Source organism: Meriones unguiculatus, chromosome 10, assembly GCF_030254825.1.
Source record: "Meriones unguiculatus strain TT.TT164.6M chromosome 10, Bangor_MerUng_6.1, whole genome shotgun sequence".
NCBI classification, from domain to species: domain Eukaryota; kingdom Metazoa; phylum Chordata; class Mammalia; order Rodentia; family Muridae; genus Meriones; species Meriones unguiculatus.
In genome coordinates, this window is record NC_083358.1 from 12,234,763 (window position 1) to 12,256,119 (window position 21,357).

Genomic DNA, 21,357 nt, shown 5'->3' on the forward strand with positions numbered 1-21,357 from the left:
TCCTCCAGGCATTTTCTTATCCATAAGCAAGCATTTCAAAAATCTGAAAGTAATGCAAAGTGCTCAGGTCTCAAGGGTTTCAGCTTAGTGACACTCGCTCTGTACTAAAGTTTCCATAAATGTTTTCTGATTCAAGAAAAGAGCCTGTTTCTAACTAAAGGGAAGCCAGCAGGCAGGTAAGTGGTGGATGGCTACCTCTCTGGGCTGAGGTGAAGATTGCATGAGCTGCTGGATTTGTGTAAGGCTCGTAAATGTAAGGCCCAGACAAACGCGCACTTTGTCAGGTCCCTTTGTGCTCTGTGTGCCAGTCAAACAATCCAGCATCTTTTTTTTTTTTTCTTTTTTGAGGGGTTGATGTTGACACATGTCAAACACATTAACATTCCAATTGAAATGACTCATTGGCTCAAGAGTCAGTGCAGAAGGCCAGGAGGGGATGTGAGGGAGAGGCAGTGTGGATTCTTTAAGAAGATTGTGACCTGCAGGCCTCTCTCTCTCTCTCTCTCTCTCTCATTTTTGTTAGAAAGAGAAATAGTGGGGATACTGCTGCTACCTCCTTGTTATCTGTGACAGCATCATTGCCGTGTTAACCATGAGTCTGTCGCAGACTCTGAGATGGTGAGCAGGAGGATGCTCCTCTCTGGCTGCGCAGGCTCAGCCCCTCTGTTACATAGAAGATGGTGACTTCTCCAGCATCTTCCCTGGCTGTGCCCTCAGTCCCATTCTCTGATGCTTTCCCAGGCACCCCCTGTTTTCCCTTCAGGTTGATATTAAGATGATGAGGCTAGATGCTGGCTGGGGTCAAATTTGAGTGCTGGCCCCTTTGTGTCTTAAAGTCAACTCTCTAGACTGGTCTCACCAATTTCAGTGAGAGAGATTATCTTGAAAGGTCAAGGTAGGCTGCTCCAGAGGTCAGACACCCAAGGTTGACTTCTGTCCCCCATACACATACATGTATATCATGTAGGTACTATACACACAGACACATACACACACATGTGAACACCCAGACATGAACACACATCTTCATATACTTGACATTAGTTACCGGTGTCAGTCGTTTGGTTTAGTTTGGATTTTAGGACAATATGGCTATATTGGGGGCCACAGTAAAATACAACCAAACTCTATCATTGACAGCTAAATCTGACCTTATTTGGCTCAACAAAGTCCAGCCACTTCCTGGTAAGGGCATCACAAAGTGCCCTAGATGTGAGCTCCTCACTATGGGTAGAAGAGCCTTTCCCCAGGGTATGGTCTCAGTGAGTATCTGAGTTCCGGAGTCCATGGCTATGGCCACTATGGAATTAAGCTATGTTAAATCCAAGTCCAGGGATCTTCCCTTTTCTGTCATTGGCCCCTTCCCAAGATGATAGACAATTTTCTTCCAGCATCTTTAACTTTCTTGCACACATCAGACCTAACAGGTCGCCAGAATGCCATTATCTGTCACAGATGATCCTCAGAGTCTTAGCGTCCACACATTCTTTCTGAAGATTATCAACATATGGGTTTAGAGTGGGTCTCACTCTGGATATTGCATGTTCTATTTTCTATACTTTCTTCCCAAAGGGAGATCAGCACTCACCTGGCTCTCTTCTTCTCGTTCAGACCTTTAAATAGATATTTGCCGTTATGAACAAGGATAAAAGGTGGCACACAGGCATAGCATCACAATGTCACTGGACAGAAGCAAAAGTGTCCATCCCTGCTTTCTAAGATGATTAACCACAGAAACGACTGTGGCTCAGACAGAACCACCACTGAAGCTCACAAATTTCTGGGACTTATATTCCGTTTTATGGATTCTTCCAGGTAGTTCCTCCAGGACCTGTCTTGGTCTATAGATGTGTACAGAGGGCCATGCTGGATGTTTTAATTAGACAGGATGATAGCATCCCATGCTCCAAATTCATGAAAGTTACTAACTGATTTGATTTTTCCATAGTCTTCAAGACCCACCAAGGATCCCTAAGCCTGAGCCTTGGTCCTGGTGTGTGTCACACTATTGTTTAAGTTCAGCGGCTTTGCCAACACATTGCGACCCTGCTCCATAATGACGCACTGTGGCCATATGCCCCATCTCCACAAGTCCTGGGCTTGCCGCCCATGCTGTCCCCACCCCCGACTCCCACTCTGTGCACAAGGGCCTCAGCAGGCGGGACTTAATTCAGACCAGCTGCCTTTCCTCTGCTGCTCCAGATAAACATGGGCCTGAGTGCAGTGTGCTAGCTCAGCTGGCCCCATGAGAGAAGCAGCCCCATGGCAAATCCACCTAGCAAGCCTGGAACATTCACTCATGGGACACTTGATCTGGCTTTCCAGTTCAAATCTGCTGAGTGTTTAATGTTGTGGTTTGTCTTGTCTGTTTACAACGTTGTCAGTATCTATGGCATGTCTCCCAATAAGAGGTCACAAGGACCTTCCCTTGAACTCCAGTTTCTGCTACTTTAGGGGGGACCATCCACTTCTTGGAAACTACTTCTGCTCCCAACATTTAACTCCATATGTTCTGTGAAGCTTAGACTAAGAACTTTTTTTAAAATTCTGTATACTTTGTGGCAGTGTTTGGTGATCTTTACAGCATGTAATAAAAGAGAAATAGATGGGAATTTTGGAAAATTGATTTCTGGTTGACCACAAATGGAGAGACTGTTGACTGTTGTTATAGACTCCGACTCTCTCTGGGAAGCTCTTCCAGACCATCAGCTCTGTTGTGTGACTTTCCTCCTTCCCTGGGGTTGCTGGGAAGGTCTGCCTGGTTTTAGGCCTCAGTTCTTTCCAGGGCACCATGCTGTCTGTTCTTCAGTTGAGTGGATGCTGGATATCCAGCCCTTTGTTCTGTCATGTATTTCCCAGGGCAGCTCTGAATACTACAGTCAGTTCATCTTCACAGACAATCAGAAGAACAGACTCAAACAAAACTCTTTCTCTTCTTTCCTTCCTTTCTGCCATCCTTCCTTTCCCCTCTTCCTTTCCTCTCTCTTCCTTATTTTGTTTATCCTTTCCTCTCCTTTTCTTTACCTCATTAATCCCTCTCTTCCTTTCCTCCTTAATGTCTCTCTAATTTCCCCTTCCTCCCTTCTCCCCTTCCTGTTTCCCTCTCTCCCTCCTTTTACTTCCTTCCCCCTCCTTCCCTCTCTTCCTTCTCTTCTCTATTTCCACTCCTCTTTTTTCTTTATTCCTTCCTTTATTTCTTCCTTCCTTTCTTTCATTTTTTCTTTTTTACCAGTGTCTCTAATCCATCTGTAAATCACTTTCATTTTTAGCAAACTGAGTGTTCCATCATTGCCAACTTAAGCACACAAATATTAATTCTCACCAAACTAAGAATCCTGGGGCATTTTTCTAAGCACTTCTCTATCTGCTACCAGATTCACACTTCCTTTCCATCCCTAGTGGCTTGAGCCTCCTCTTGGTAAAACCTGGACCATCTCTGCAATACTGTCTCTCTCTCCTATGAACCCCTAATATCAAAGACCTCACTAAGGAAAATGATCATTCTCTTTATTGGATCGTTGTTATCCTTGCCAAATCATAACAAATGTTCTCTTAAAATCCGGAAAGCCTCCTGGTTTTCTGAGTTATATATTATCTGTGTTCTTAAGAAACCTTTCAGCTGGACTTAAAGAACAACTTCACCACTGTGGCAGGCAACTTCAGTCCCCCCTCATGAATTCCTCAAAACTCTATGAGCTTTGGGATTCTACCCTGTCATTCTTCCCTACAGCTTTCTGGGTTCCATATTTTCTGTCTGCTATCAGCCTGGATACAGAATGGGGCTCTTACTGGTTGACACAAAGACACCACATGGAACCTCATAATCATTTTGGTATAATTTTATTTTGGGTGTGTACTGGGAATGACTACATTGATTTGTAAGCTCTGCTCCGTCGCGTTCATTCCATTCCTCCCTCCCTCCCTCCTCCTTATCTCCCTCCCCATTTCCTCTGGGACAATAAACACATTCTTCCCTCTGCTCCCTACAAAGTGTGATGTTCCTCTCAGGCCTTTGGGACTCCAGTCTGCATCAGAGAATCCTGAGAGGGTGTTTTCTATGTGTCTTCATTCCTGAGAGACAGTCTGGTGGGTTCTCGTTTCCATTATGGAATTAAACCTAATTACTTTTGATTTAATTGCACTTATCTTGGTTGGCATAGTATTCATTGATAGAAAAGATGGGAGAAAATAAACAAAGGCATAAAGGGAAAGCACAATGAAGGAAAGAGAAAAGGGAAGGGACAAAGAAGGATTGGAGAAACTTCTGTGCACAGAATTTCTAGGTTATCCTTTGGAATACTGTTTTTAAACTCTCTTCTGAGCAGATGCTCTTGGGAGTGTTGTTGGAAAGCTGATCTTTGTGGAGTTTTTTATCCAAAGCCCTTACCAGAGATGATCAATAGGGCTATACTTTGTACCCATGTCCTTGATCTATTAGGACACACAACAATCTCACTTTGGAAACTGTTCCAGAACATACCTAAGCTTGTAGGATATGATAATGTCATACACTGCTGAGCATAGACAAATCAGATGGTAGATATCATTATTTTCCTGTTGTCATTTTATGTAAATGACCACTTTGAGAGCATTCTGTCAGTTTCTGGTAGCTTATTTTGGCCTGGGAAGCTGAAGTTATCTGAAGTAGCACAATGATTGGACACCAAGGTGTTTTTTCAAAGACATCTTACATTTTTAAGTAACAAACAGTACCTCACACAGAACACCAGCCAAGTCACTGACACAGTAGCTAGGCCTCTTTAAAAGATGTCAATTATTTTCAGAGAAGTCTTAGCACTTGGGGCCAAAAAGGATAAGGACTTATCAGCTTGGAAACACAAACAAGAGCCCCAACAAACATGTGATGTCCGATATACTCCAGAAATACCTTACCTATGAAGAGAGCTCCTAATCCAAAGGGTGAGGCAGGAGGCAAAGGCCGGCAAACAGGATGACACTGATAAAGCCGACCTCAGCTGTTCATAAAGCCACTGTCACAAGTGCAGCTCCACTTCCATTCCTTCCATGAGTACCATTCAAGCAATCACCACCCATCCTCTTCATGCTCGCTGTAGTGCTGGCATGGTCCTCTTTCATTTTAGAACAGTGCCCAGCTGGAGCAGATCTTGAAAGCAGCCAGAGCTCACTGGTCTGATCCCAGGAATAGAGCCTGTACCCATAAATCTTGGAGCAAGCACACGAGCAGCTGAACATAACTGAAAAAAGAAACAGCAAAAGCATGCATGAAATTAGTCCAGCACACATTGTGCATGGCTTGAAGAGCCTCATGAGGTTGATGATTCCTGACCTACCATGTTGTGCCTGTTGTGCCTGACTCAGAGCACTCAGAGCCTGACTCTGATTCCATTCCTTTCTTTAAAATGATTCCCCTGGTGTCTTGATTTGATATCCCCACCCCATTCCTCAAAAATACCTCAAGTCTTATGCTAGACTAGACTCAAACTCACTATGTAGCTGAAGATGGCCTTGAATTGATGAACTGACCCTCTGCCTCTACCTCCTGAGTCCTGGGATTCCAGAACTACACCACTGTGTCCAGTTTATGAAGACCGTCTACATGCTAGGCTAGGAGTCTAGCAACAATACCTCCCAGGCCCCAATCCTTGTTTTTCTGCTATTCATTATCTATTTAGAACTGAAAATTAACTATCCCAGACTCTTCTAAATATTTGCCCATCAAATAAGAAAATCCGTACAGTCAAAAAACTAAATCCTTCCAGGACAATCTGACACTTCTAATCACGGGGTCATTCTAAAATGTGGCCAATTCCCATGATTCTACTTTTATTCTCCCTCATTTCCTTCAAGCTTTATGAAAGTCAGTCATGAATCTTGTAAGGCGTCCATTTATCTAAGGTGACAATTGCATGTATTGTTCTTTACATAAGACAAAAGTTGAATGTCTTCTTTGACTACAACCAAGGTTGTTTCACAAGGTCAGATCTTAATGAAAAGTTCTATAAAGGATACTTATACTTGCAAAGATCAGTTCTCTTTGTACCCACAGTTGGGCCTCCTGGTACTAAAAACAAGTTGAGGCAGGATCTCTTATACAGGATCTGGCTAACTCAGAGGCTACTGGTTTGATGATGTCATCATATTCCATGGAGATATTAATTTTCAAAATCCCCAAGAACCATTATGAGGACACTTATTTATCATCTCATAGTTCATTGCACATATTACACATACATTTGTAATCACAGAAAAAGATAACAAAACACTTTTGGTATGAACTTGGTTTGGTGTACTTTGAGCTCTGATTCATGACAGTTTCTTACACTAGATGCAAGCAGAACCATGCACCCTCCAGAGAGAACTTCAAATTGGCTTGCTGCACTTCCAGTTAATAAATGCGACTTAACCTTCTGTAGCATTCCCAAGACCAAAAAAAATGGGCTCACAGTACGCATATTGTCACGGCATGGGCCTTCCATTGTTTAGCCAAGGATATGGAAAATGCTCCAACAGCCACCATCACATTGTTTAACTCACCTTGGGAGCCTTCCCTTCATATCAGGGATAGTCTAACGTGACATATCTGCAATTAAAGGGTGATGTAAGTTGACACAATGCCACGGAGCCCAGTTAAACATTGTTCCTTAGAAAATAAGAGCAGGATTCAATCCTGAAAACATTGGTAGTGGTCCAGGGGCTGAGTCATTTGGCTCTCTCTGAGCGTCTCCACTAGCTGGGACTTGTCAAGAAACACAAGTTCTCTTTATACATGGAAACAAGAAAGCAAGAAGCAGGAAAAAGCAATTTTAAAAGAATATACTGCTGGAGGGATCCACAGTTTCCCTCACAATTCATGTCAATTCTAATTTGTGGCTTTCAGGCTCTGGTAGAGGCATTCAGCATCTGGATGAGAAAGGCAAGAGCTGAACCCAATGTTCTTTCAATATGTAACATATTACTTAGGTGCTTGGGGTTTTCCTTTTCTTGCCTCTTACAAAAGAGCTGGAGATGGAAAGATTAGACCTACTCGGATTTATGAGCATCTCCTCTTGATGGGAGCACTTGGAATCTCTTAGATACATATTAAACAATGCTGCCACGAAAAGTTAAAGTTGGAACCAAAGGCTCCCTACACAGGTTAGTGTGGCTGAAATTTCATATATAATGAAAAAGCAGAAAAGACAAAAAGAAAATTAGCTGTCCTTCTAGAGAGAGAATGTTGTCTGCTCATACTATCACAAATTTTTGAGCAAATTTTTGAGCCTTGAGCCCATACAATTGCTTTACTGTAGAGTCCTGGAGTTTGTCACGAGTCTCACTGGGCTAAGGTCAAAGCCACAGTAAGACTGTATTTCTTTCAAGACTCTAGAGGTAAAAACATATCTTCAAATTGTAGAAGACACTTGGAATCCTGGCACACTGCTCCCACCCTGTCTCCAAATCTGACAGTGGTGGGGTAAGTCCTTCTCAGATCACATCCTTCTGATGTCACCTGCTTCCTCCTCCCACTGTCAAGGCCCTCTGTGACTCTATTGAACTCACTGGATAATTGAGGATAATCTCCCTATATTAAATCCAGCTGATTAACAACTTTAATTATACCCGAAAGTTTAATACTCCTTTGCCATGTGAGGCAACATAGTCACAGGGTCTTAGGGCTTAGAGTACAGGCATCTTTGAGTATTATTCTATCAAAGATACTTTCTAATGTATCCTGTGAAACCAGTCACATGAAGCAAGCAGCAAATGCGAATGCATCCTTTGCCTTTTGTTTTTCCACAAGAGAAAAAAAAAAAAAAAAAAACTGAACCCTCCTCATGCAGCAATTCCAAGAGAGAATGTGGACACACAAGCCTTTAGCAGGAGGAGAAAGGTGGTTTTCTTATAATGTCTTTTGGTTATGAGCCAAAGATTCTTAACTAAAAATTTGCTGAAAGTACTGCTATAAACAGACAACTATTAAAGTTAAATAGTCATCAAGTTAAGTTAAATTCAATTTAACTTAAATATTTATTAGGAGTGAAAGCAAACATAAACGTTGAAAACTCAAATCCTTATTCCTTAAGTGTCTCATTTTACAACAATGTATTTCTGGCTGTTGGGAGGCAATTTCCTTGCTTTTACTAACCTGTAACAGAAGGGTTGGTAACTTTAAGCTGCAGTATCTAGAACCAAGAGATTTAAGGGAAAATAAAACAGAAACTGAGGAAACCCTGTTGCCCTGGAGCAGAGAGAAGCCAGACAAAGATGGTCACCTGATGAAATTCAGGCAACCAGGCCCATTGAGTCATCTTTCCTTGTTAAAAAAAAATGTTCAAATAAATGCCACCATACATTCAAAAGCTGTAGTTCATGCTGACTCTGTTCTGAGCTTCATTTGGTGTATCAAGGAAGCAGCCACTTTGAAAGAGGAAAGCCAGGCAACTCCATGGTGTGTGTAATGCCAGGTTCATCTGCCTGTTAAGCATACTTATCTAAGAAGTGGCAATGTAATACAGTGCATATCCCCATTATTCCTCTTGTAAGAGAGGCACACCAAGATTAGGTCATCAGGAACTCTGACTAGTCTTTAAGCAAATTCTCCTGGTGTGTAAGTATATAATTAATCTAGCTAGCAGTGAAAAAATAGAAACGAAGGCTGGACCTTGGAATGTGAGGAACGGTGATGAGCAGGACAGGATCCAGCAGGCTTTTCCTGGTACACTCTGGAACTCACAAACCCAGCTAGGAAAGCCAGTCCCTTCTCAGAATGGAAGCGCCCCTATCAGTGAAGCAGACAGCAGTCACGCTGCTGATCTATCTTGAACTCTCCATGTGTTTCCTCCTTGTTCTCAAGCAAGTGAAGCATATATGCTGGGCATTCCAGGGACATAATTCTCAATTATTGTTATTTTTGAGATTTTTACTATAACCAGACAATACCAGTTTTGACTTCAAAATCTTGCAGAATTTGTATCTGCAGAGCTATGATTTAAAAATAATTCCCTAAGTTATGAGATTTTTATATTCATTAAAATGTAGAAATAAAAATATATTACACTGTTAAAGTGTGTGTGTGTTCATATGTGTGTGCTATGGCATGCATGTAGAGGTCAGAGGACAATTTGTGGGAGTCTGATCTCTCCTTCTGCCATGTGGGTTCCCTGAGATAAAACTCAGATTTCTAGTTTGGTGATGAGCACATTTACCCACTGAATGACCTTGTCAGTCACCATTACTTATGCAAATATCCAGTTGTCTCAGCATGGATTTCTGAAGCTTTGTTTTCCATTTATCAATCTGATTAGCTTGGTTAAACACCGATTTATCATAGATGTGCCATTTCATTCCTGGGGTATCAGTTCTATTCCATTGGCCTGTTGATCTATCTTTATTTCCGTGCCACACAGGATCAGACACAGTGTGCATCCACCAACTGGGCTGCTCTTTGCCAAGATTTTATCTATCCAAGGTCCTTTGTCTTTCTGTAGGAACTGTACAGTCAGCTTGTCTGTGTGTCAAGGGTCACTTGTAGCTTGTATTAAGTCTAGTTTCTGCATGTGGAGGTTTACAAATGTGTGAGATGCGGTGGTTTTAAAGGCATGGCTCTTTATTGGGTAAATGGAGTAAAGCAGACAGGTTGACTGTGGCAGAAAATTCTCTCTGCTTTTTGGTTTCATGGCACTGGTTACATATTGTGACAGAGGCAGCCTGGAGCAGGTGGTGAGAAGACACTGTTGCTAAGACTAAAATGTGTTCCAATCATCTTCCCATTCATCCTTCCTCCCCAAACCAACTTAAACCAATTGTAATCTTCTAATGTAAAGGTGTTCTTTCTGTTGTCATATTAGCCCTAATGCTTTCTCAAGATCGTTCTCTCTTTGTGTACCAACTCTTCTTCCTTATATGGTTCATCTCCTCTTCCCCTGCTACCCTGAGGAAGCCTCCTATCTTTAAGTAAAAACAAGGAAGAAACTCCTGGAGAGCCACATGGCTTTTTTTTTCCAGATCTGTAACCTCTCTGGTTGCCATTTCTTCTTTCAGAATCTAGAATCAGAACCTTCTTTCACCATCTAGAAAATTCTTACCAAGTCTCCCCTATTCCTGAGAACAGAAAGGGTCAGAAGTACCAGACTTGTTTTCTTCCAAAAGATCATTAGGACAAGTCTGAAGTGGTTGGACCTTGATCTGCTAATTAAAGGAGAACAAAGACATGGTCTTGTGCACAAGGCAGGTCAGTCACGCTTGAGAGATAGATAGTCTGGGCAAAGGTTGGGTAGCAAGAGTTTTGACTCAGGGCAGGACATCACAGAACATCTCGCTGTCCGAATGCAAAGTCTAAAGTGACCTCCACCTCTCCTTCAGATGAGTGATCGTGTTTGTGCAAGTATGGGACACACACAGGTGCCAGGACCCTTCCTTTCCCCCCCGTGACACAAAAACAGCACAACACGCTTGACCCAATGCCATTTTTCCTTTCATTCTACTCCAGTTGAAATGAACTAAAAGCAAAATGAAAAAACCCTGGGGTCATCAACCTTTAAGCTCCAGACAATTTAAGGACATCTCGTCACAAAAATTCAACTGTAACTAATGCTCAGATTAAGTGTGTTTATCAGAAGTGAATCCTTTATTCTTTGAACTGTAGTGTGTGTGTGTGTGAGTGTGCGCGCGCGCGTGCATGCACACATGCCTTAGTGTGTCTATATTGAGTCCCCAACAAGAAGCATCCCTGCCTCTATCAAGAGGAAGCTCTTCTTGTGTGTGTATGTGTGCTTATGTATGAGGGTACATGAGCATGTGCTGGTGAATTTGCACATGTGCACACATGCAGGTGAAAGCCAGAGTACATGCTTAGGAAAATATTGTTCCTGGGACAGGATTTCTCACTGACCTGGAGAAGGCAATGCTGGCTGGCCAGTGACTGCAGAGATCCTCCTTATCTCCATCTCTAATCGCCGAGCTTACAAGCTCAGCTTTTCTTCTTGGGTTCTGGGGTTCTTACTCAGGCCCTCCTGCTTGCAAAGAAGCACTCTACCCACTAAGCCATGTTCCCAGCCCTATTTCTTTTGAATCCCAAGTGTTCTTGGAGTGCACTTTTAGCAACAGAAGTAATACTGGGTGTTGGAAAGCCTGAGAGCTTCTACCTTTACCATTTTGGGATCCAGCCCTCACCGAAGAAGTCTCAGGTTAGGTTAAATAGGAGGAAGAAACTCAATAAGAGGAGCACATTGTTTGTTTGTTTATTTATTTATTTATTGAAAAGTTGTAATGGGTGGTTTGACCTCCGAGGAAAGCAAGACCTTTGTTCTACAGAGTGAAACAATGTCGCGTCGCGTGTGGCATGCTGGGAAGAGACAGGGAAGACCCTGCCTGGGGATTCATATCTGTGTGTTCTATGCATGCCTTCCCGGAACACTCTCTCAAGAACAGGTTCAAGAAACTTTCGAAATGTCTCTGTTTTCAGGGTGAGAAACATGTTGCTTCATAGAGCACTCATGAAAGCAGGACCTGAGTCAGGTGCTCCTGTGTTGTTGTTGGAATATTTTTTAGTGTGGGGAACTCATTTTCCTGGGATACAGATACTGCATTGAGCCACTGTGCACATTATGAAGTAAAGTTTCAGCGGACTCCTGCAGAGACACCAAATTAGTCAGGTCTCACCCACATTGCACTCTGTCTCACACTAATCACACAGAGTTAAGAGACTAGTTGAGCTCGTTAACTCCCCTAAGTCTCTTGTGTAAATGTCAGCAGGGTGCAAAATGGACCTTCATGGATAAGAATGAGCCCTTCCATAGTTAGTTCATTTCAGCTAAGAAGAATTGGATATCCAAGGATATGCATGTTCCCTGGCATGTTGATTCCATTCACATTCATTCATTCATTCATTCACTTATTCATTCACTGCACAAATGCCTGATACTGATCAGGTACATGCTTTATGAAAGAGCTTTAAATACATTAATACCCCTCTTCAAAGAAAAACCCGCAAAAGTAGGTCTGTTTCTCCCACTACAGTCAGATTCAAAGACATGCAGTCATTGAAACAAAAAACAAACAAAACCCAGCAAGTCCTTTTTTATTTTATTTTACTTATTTTGTGTTTCAAGACATCTCCTCTAGTTCTGATTGGATGTGTAGCTGAGGCTGCAGTGAACTATGATCCTGCCTCTACTTCCTGAGTGATGTGAAGACAGGCATCCATGGCCACACCCAACTAGGTCTTCATGGTTTTCCACTGTATTGCCTTAATTACTTGGCCACCTCACCCTATAGATTTTTATATTTTAAAGACCTCCCTGGCATGCCACTCTACCATTTCCATAGGTAGACAAGATTCTCTTAATGAAAGCTTTGCATACATTGCAGTCTACTTAACTCTTTAAAATATTATTTACTCTTTATACAAAATGTTATGACACTATGAGAGTGAGAAAATTTGCTATTACTTGGCACAAGCCAGAGAAAGGGCCATAAAAACAAAAGCCCTTTGTTGGATTATAGCTAACTAAGAGGACTTTTCCTGGGACTTGAGGTTTGAAAGGAAACAAGCCATTACTGCCCACCTGTTTTGGAAACATTGACATCTAGCTGAGAATTCTTTCTCCATAAATACTAATGATAAAGAACTGGAGAGATGGTATGTTCACCACAAGAACCAGGGACCTCCCTTTGGTGTAATTTTTAACACCACTCTCACCCCCCACCTTTGGGTCACCTTTGGTGACTCAGTGTGTATAGAAATTTTTCCTTTGTGAGTTCATTCTAACCAGGTCTTCAAAAAGGGAGGTAAATCCCAACTATATGCAATGAAGAACCATGAGTCTTTTACGTTGTTAAAACCTCTAAACATGTATCATTATAAATTTCAAGACTAGAATCTTTACCTACACTTATAATTCCTCTTATAAAATTGTATATATATTTTAATGATATGTTAATGTTTTATGCATATTACAAAGCATAAAATCTAGGCATTAAGAAAATTAATATGCCAATATTTTCCCAAAGTATTCAAGAAGAAGCTGCACATTTCTCCTTGGGAAATTTGGTTTAGGTAAAAACACAAAAAGCATAGTGGTGATGCCCAACTGTAGAAATAAAATACATGTCAGAGAAGGATCTCTGGGGGATGTCATGTGAGGTGATGTCAGATGTCTGTGGGGCAGATAAAGAGAGTAAAAGCATCCTATACAGGGACACACACATATTTCATGTCCAAAAGAGACAGGATCCAAGAACATAGAGGGAAAAAAAGGAAGAGAAAAGCCAGAACAGTTCATTCAAAGTCCTACATACAGCTAAGCTCAGGCTCTGCCCAATGGGTCACAAAAAGCCAAGAAAGGAGACTAGCAATGTCCCAACCTCTCCACAACCACTGGCCTTCTACTGGGTTAATCATCTTTCCAGAAGTTTAAATAACAGGTGCAGTTTCTTATGGAAAATGTCTTTCGCATTATCAAAGCTCTAGAATATTCTTTCTGTTTCTACTCTTACATACATGAATATACATACTCTAGCCTCTGCATGAGCAAAGTAAAGAAATGTCAGCCTTCCAGAAGATTCACTTCCTAGTACATTCATTCGCTCATTCAACACACGTTGTTTATAAAGTGCCTGTAATTGCCAGGCACCATGTTTGTACAGGGTAGTGAGCATGAAAAGAACATCATGGTTCTTTCAATGTTGTGGGAAAAACTGATTGAGAACAATGAGCTAGTTCATTCACGATCAAGATGTAAAAGGAACTGGGGTGAACTATGAGAACATCAGAAGAGCACCATGCTTAGACAGACTCAGCCAACACATGAACAATGGAAAGTCACCAGCCTCTGAAGCGGTTGGACAAGAGCAGGCAATGAAAAGGTCACATGCATCTTGTTTGGTAAATGGGAAAAAATAAAGATCTTGGAAAGCTGAGTGAGTAAATGAAAACAGGCAAAAGTTGGGCTTGTAACTAACGGTGGGCAGAGACCTAACAGTGCTGGCCTTACAGAGCAGGCCAAGGAGCAATGGTGTCCTGTTTTGCTTTCTGTTGCTGTGGTAAATATCATAGCCAAATGCAACATATGGAGGAAAGGGATTATTTCATCTTACAGCTTTACAGTCCTTTGTAAAAGGAAGTCAGGGCAGACACTCAAGGTAGGAAACCTGAAAGCAGAGGCCACGGTAGAATGCTGCTTATTGGCATGCTCCCATAGCTAGCTCAGTCTGCTTTCTTGAATAAACCAGGACCACCACCAGTGAGACCAGGACCACCAGCTCACTAGTAGCACTACTTATAGTGGGGCAGGGCCTTCCATATCAATCATTAACCAAGAAAGTGCCTCCCAGACTTGCCTTCAGGTACTCTAGTGGAGGTAAGCCCTCCACAGTAAAACTCCCCCTTTCCAGACGACTATAATTTCTGACAACTTGAGAGAAACAAAAATATAACCTAAAAATATAACCAACATGAATGGGGACTTAGTGATGGTGCTTGACAAAGATTGTATTTCATGCTATGCTTCACAGGGTTCTTCTGACCACCAGGAAGTTCAGCAATCACTGTAGGTGATCATCACATGGGGAGCTGGATTGAATGAAGGTGATGGTGGGAAAGAAAGACACAAGCAGACATCTGAGTGATGCTACCGCAGGACAAGATGATTATTTGGGAAAGATATGGGGATTGAGCTCCTGGTATCTCCAGAACAGTCCACTGAACAAAACATTAAAACAGTCTCCAGGGAGCAAGGGGGAAAAACATCTCATGTCTAGGCAACAAAAGAACTACTTGTGGCTCTGGAAGAAGATAGATCCTTTAGAGGACCTGGAATGTTCCTGAATCCAAACTCAAAGGGTGGCCTCTTGCACTGCTCTCTGCCTTCAGTAAGTGGATGCAAGCCCACTGCTGCCTTCCAAAAGAACATGGAGCTATTAAAAGCCTTAATGAAATCTGGAAGTGTGGTATTGATCAGGGGTGTTTTCTTCCAGTCACCACTGGGCCCTAGAGTGACTCAGAGAGCCCATTGCAGACGTGAGTCATCATTTATATCCTACTGTTGCCTGTAAAGAGGACACTCACCCAGCAACTGGGAGGACCACCTGGGAAATGGGTGGGGTGTACTCCTGTTGATTACTCAAACTAGACCACCCCTTCGTGGGAACCATCTCCACGATGCTTTTCTTCAACCAGATCCAGCCTCAAGCTCTGCTGCTTCTCTGTTTCCTTCTTCCTGATTCTTTGATTCTTTAGTGAATGGTGGAACTCCAGGCTCTCAAAAATGACAGAAAAGTAAGCAAGAAAGCCCTTGGTAAGTTAGTTCTCCACATTAGGGATTTTCATGAGGGACTCACAGTAATGCTCTAACACCGACAGTGTTACCCCAGTTATCAACAGGAGACATGAAGTTTTGATATAAGAAGAGATTAATCCCCAAGTCTTATCACTAACAAATAGCAGGGCCAACAATATCAAAGACACCAAAACAATGGTGTGTGTTCAGTTCATATGGCACTTCCAAGTGTTAAGCAAAGATCTACTTGGTATATGTATACTAATCCATACCACTCTCATGGTGAGTCCCCAGGAGGGACAGCAAGAAGATGAAAGACCCATCATAATTCTTCTAAGACTCTCCTATGATCCTCAGATAGAAGGATCTGGGGTTTGACCTCTATGGGTTTAAGGCTCTGTGGTTCCTCTAGTTGTTCGGGATACACCTCAGTAAGGTCCATTTTTATTGTATAACTGTACACATCATTGTTAGAAGACAATTCCGAAGCTAACTTGAAGTTTTGCAGTGTGAATCGGGAAGGAGAGATAATCAAAGAAAGAATGAAACCCAAACACAGCTGACTGTGTTCCCCATGTGTCATGTGTGTTTCCAAGGACAGAGAGCACAGAATCCTGGATACTTGTCATCTAATTACCTGTGATCTATGGCGCATGGCTTCTGTGCCTCGGTTTCTTTTCTGGTAAAATGAGTTAGTCACTTCAACATGAGACATTCCATGAGACAGTTTTATAACATTCAGCTCTTTGAGACCTTGAGTAATCTCAGTCTTTGTCCTCTTTCCAAAGAGAAGAGGATGTCTGGGGGGTGGGGGGAGGAACATGCAGGAGATTCCTTTAGGTTCCCAAAAGAAGCTGAAGCTCTTACCGAAGGCATTTTCTGAAGAGGAACCCCAGGAGGAGCTTTGCAAGAACTCAGTGCGATGAGACAAGACAATGTGTGTAATAGGAAATACAAAGATGGCAGAGTCAATGTTCCAATGAGAGAATTCTTGTCAGAGAGTGCAAAAAAAAATTACTACTTTTTGTTTTATTTTGTTTTGTTTTGTTTTATAGTCTACATATGCCTCACCCAGAACACACAACAGACCACCCACAGAAAACATTTTAGATCATCAGCCTGATGGAAAATCCTTTCCCAAATTGATGAGTTGGACACTATGATTATGATATATCCAAGTATCTGGAACTGAGATAAACAGAGATGTAAAAAAAAAAAAATTATTGTCTCCGCTGGGGACACACAGTCACTGAACAGCCGAGACAAGATTCAGGATGGAGTCCAAGTATGACAGAAGGAAAAAAAGATGTGGTGGAATGAGAAGGCAAAAGGGATGAATGTGGATGAGAAGACTCAAAGATGGTTGTCTGGGAGAAGAGAAAACCCAGCAGGTTACATGTTAAAAAACAAAGCAAAACAAGAACAAAAAAAACAAACAAACAAAAAAAATAAGATCAGGGCTATTCAGTAAGAATTGCAGGTGTGTGTGGCATAGCCTTAATAAGGACTATGTTTTACTGATTTCCTGATCCATACTGTCCAGTATCCTGCTGGCACACTATGGGAACTTAGTTAATGTTGGATGGATCAGTCACCATCTATCGCACAAGGATGGTCATCTTGATCCTTGGATCTTGTTCTCCTGTACCACACATGGATCTCAGTACCGTAGCAACAAGGTGCTAGCAGAGAGGTTTGTGGGTAGAAAAGAAAACCAGCACCCTGGCTCTGTGGGCTGAAAGGAGGGAAAGGCCCAGGGCGAGAGTCATTTTAACCTTTGGATTAATAGCCCAGAGAGACTCGGGACAGGAGGGGAAAAAAAAAAGGAGAGGGGGCAGAACAATGGTGTTGGGAAATTTGGGAAATTCTCTCTCAAAAAGAGCCAAACCACCCTGGATTTTACTCATCCTACTGCTGAGCCAGACAGCGTGATTTCTATCCCTTTTCCCTCCCTCAAATGCCCACAGCAGCACAGTTATCAGTTGTCCATTATCAGTCTGGCCTCATTAGATGTATGCTGGTACTTGCTGCTGAGGATGCCCCTTGGATTGGAGTCAGTGGCGTGGGGAGAGTAGAGATCTTAGTTGGATACTAATGTGGTGAGGACCCTGTGGAGAAGACGTTTCTGGCTTTCTTCAACCGTTACAGCACCTGAGAGAGAGGTTCTCTGAGTCCATAAGAAACTATATATGTCAATCAAAAGATTCACAACATGCTCAGGACCAATCAGCTGATGAGTTACAGTTTGTCCTGCCTTGTGCCTCGCTCTGTGGAGCCATGTAGACATCCAGTCATAGAGGCGATAGTTTTGGATCATGGTGTTGTAGCAGAAGTGATGAGGAAGAACAATGACCAGCTATGCTATTTTATCACAACACTAGCATGTGAGGTTCAAGGACGTTGACTGATTCTCCCAAAGTCACACAGTTGGTTAATGAGTCCTTGAAAATGCAGCAGAAAACTCAAAGTACAGCACACTCCTTAAATGAAGGCTCACAGGGACTGGAAGGTGAAGAATATCGGGATAAATGGGGGTAAGTGTAAGGAAATGGGATGGGGAGATGGCTCAGTGGGTAAAGAATTTGCTGCACAAAGATGAGGACCTGGGTTCAGCTCCCCAGAAATCCCATAAAAGCCAAATATTGTGGCACTTGCTCATGACCCTAGCACTGAAGCCATGGTGACAGGAAACTGCAAACATTAGAGAGCAAGACTAAATGAACAGTGAGTTCCAGCTTCTGCTAGAGGCCCTGTCTCAATACGGATGATGATGATGAAAATGACAATGGTGATTATGACAATAAGGTGAAGGCTAGCAAGCTGGCTCCGTGATAAGGGGGCTTTGCTGCAAAACCTAGTGATATGTACAAATCCAAGGGACCCACACCGTGGAAAGAGAAGAAGAATTTCTGTAAGTTGTACTCTGACTTCCACATACGTGTGTGGCACGTATATTTTCTCTTTCTCTAATATATACATATATACAATATGTACGTTACATGTATGCATATGTGTGTGCACTGTGCCCTCCATATGTGCACTAACAGAGAAACGTATCTGAACATGTGAGCACACTTACACACACACACACACACACACACACACACACACACACATACACACACCCTGAAGCTCCACATATGTACAGCAAAAATAAAATAGAACGCATTTCCTTCACTCTCAGCTAGCTGCTTGAGGAACAGTACCCCTTATGGTACTAACAATTGCCACCACAGCAGGCAAACAGTCCCTGTGGCTTTATTGCCATCTTCCTAAGGGTGAGTTGAAGTCAGGCTGCCCAGGGGCAACTTGAAGGCCTATTGCTCAGATACTAGGGTACTAATACCTCATCACAGAAAGAGTAAGGCAGAGAGTAAGCCTGACCAGAAAATTAGCTTGGGAAGTGGTTCCTGGGAGTGAATCACAGCCATTTAATATCAGTTTTCACATCTTATTGATTCGTTTTCTCTTCCTCTTACAGAAGACCAGCATCCCTGTAGTCCAGCTCATCAGTGGGCCTTTAAAGGTTTCCTATTGATCTGCAAAACTATTGTCTCAGTTTGCAGTTTCCCTTTTGGAAACATCCTTTGCCTTTTGGTCATGTTCTGTATTTAGTTTGTGCACCAAACATGGCTTCTTTTCTGGGAGCAGGCAGCAGACATCCTGGGCCCAGGGCTGAAGATGGATCTGACTTGCTGATCCTTTAAGGCAATTGCCTGGGTGTTCCAGGAAGTCTTCGCTGTGAAAGAACAATGGAGGATGTTGGAAGAGAGGTGAGGGTCTAACAAGGACCCGGTGGCCTTATTCCAAAAAGGGAAAATACTAGCAAAGCAAGAATTGCCGTTTATTGAGCACTCTCTTGATCTTCAACTGCAAGACAAGCATGTGAAGGGAAATTAGACCAAAGAACAAACCAAGACTGAGAACTAGTTATTTGTCTGGATAAACTCAGCTTTAAATCTTGGTTTTACTCATGTGTCTCTGTACGTGTGTGTGTGTGTGTGTGTGTGATATGTGAGTAAATGCATGTGCACATGCACATACATGTGTGTTGTGTGGAAGCAGGAAGTCAGCATAATACTGTCTTCTCTGAGTCTCACCATTGGAGGTAGGCAGGGCAGATAGGGTCCCTCAGTGATCCTGGAGCTCATTGGTTTGGCTAGGCTAGCTGGCAAAGAAGCCTCTAAAGCCCTCCTGTCTCCATCCCATTTCCTCAGCACTAGGGTTGCACACATACCTGACCATTTCTGCGTGGGCCTTAAGATCTGAACCCATGCCCCCATTCTTGCACAGCAGGCATCTTATCAACCAAACCCTTTCTCCAGTCCTCTGAAATGATTTGGTAATGCTTTACTTGACATTCAGTTTCCTCAACTCATGGATGAATATTGTGTCAGCACATTTAGGATTTCGTAGGGCTCTGTCAGGTGATGTATCTGGGGTATTTATGGAGTAAAAAGGAATACCCAATGACCATGAAAGAGGGCGCATCCATTCCTATCAGCCCACCTCCTTATGAGATTCATGCATCTATTCTGTTCCCCATTATTAGAGGAGAACAGATTTCCCCCACCTAAAGCTAACACTTCATGTCAATATAAATTCCAGGTGATAAGAATGTGTATTGTAAAATGGTTCGCACAGTGATTGGTACTTCCATTCATCTCTAGCTCCTGAAAGTCAATGCAACCTAACCATCTTGAGCATCTTCAGATGTCATCCTTTCTAACATTACTAATTGGCATAATTGCTTCATGGCTCTTCTCTATGATGCTTCTGCCAATCCCCTTGAACCTTTCCCAGCACTTGTCTTTGGCCGTCAAAAGTCACTCTTCCTCAGTCCTAGGAACTTCCTCTAACTTCTAATTTCTTGTTCTTCCCAGGTCTACCAGTGATGCTTTGCATTCTGTCTTCCTCAGCCTTTCCCTGGACTTTCATAATGAACATTATTATATCTTCATTGCCAAAACGCTTTTCTGCCTTGGCTTCTGGGCCATTTTACAAGTTGGTTCGTTCATTCATTCATTTACTTACTCACAAGTTTCCATGTGGCTTTGTGTACCTCAGGTGGCAGTTGGGGGGGGTGGTCAGCCAATGCACAGTTGAAATAGGTGACGCACACCAAGGTTCTCCAGGGATTTTCTGTCTCTCTTGTGTTCATGGTCCAACACATCAAATTTTTAAGCTTTCTGTCTACAGCCTTCATCCTTGCAAAGCACTCTAATCATATTGAACCAGAGACATTTATTTTTTTTTCTCTCTCTCTCTCTCTGGTTCCCATTTATTTGGTCCACTTATGGCTTTGCCTATCTCCTCTTGGTTTAATGTTCTTGATTTTTTTTTTATTTTGTGCCTGATTGGCACTGTGACTTTTTGGGAAATATGTAATACCCCAAATTTAAAAAAAAAAACTATCTATTGAGTTGAATACTGTCTTGTCTACAACTCCTGAACTTTTTCTCTTGCCTCTTCATCCTGTCCCACAAAACAGAGGTTTGGTGTTTTTTCCTGTGGCTAGTTTATCACAATTAAGTTCAGAAAGATATATCCTGTCTGTACTGTTATGGTCTTGAAATATCCCCTGCATACAGATATGTAAAATGACAGATCGTTTATTCTCACTGGAGCCCTCATTCCCCTGGGTCAAGGTCTCCATGTCACCCAGCCTCCAAATGCCCTTGGCTCTGCCAGCCACTGCTGCCTGCTTATGCATTGTTTGTGAGTGCTGCAAGTAAAACTAGGAGGCTTAAAGCAGGCTGAGTGAGAGGGTAACCATTCAGTAACGTGATTGCCTTATACATGTGAAGATCTGAGCACGATTCCCAGAACCCAAGTAAAATGATGGGCATGGTGGCAGATACAGGAGAATCACCAGGGTGGACAAGAAAGCCAATCAAGCATACATACAAACTCTAGGCCATTGAGTGACCCTGTCTCAAAGGAGGTAAATTGTGTTTTCGAGGGTGCCATGGCAGGTGTTCATCTGTCTTCTGCAAACACACACATTCATAAGTGACAACATATGCACATGCAAATCACATACACACACACATGCTTTGAAAAGTATTAAATGTGACATTGATTCCATTGTAGTTCCAGAAACTGAAAGTATGATGAG

At 42.4% G+C, this 21,357-nt stretch overlaps 1 long non-coding RNA gene across 1 annotated transcript; it reads left to right on the top strand.

Moving 5' to 3' along the window:
* Window positions 1–17,569: 17,569 nt before the first annotated feature.
* LOC110551460 (uncharacterized) lies at window positions 17,570–19,209 on the top strand. The gene is made up of 2 exons (XR_002476572.2): window positions 17,570–17,773; window positions 18,721–19,209. It is a non-coding gene; the product is annotated as an uncharacterized LOC110551460 (long non-coding RNA).
* The last annotated feature ends 2,148 nt before the right edge of the window (window positions 19,210–21,357 follow it).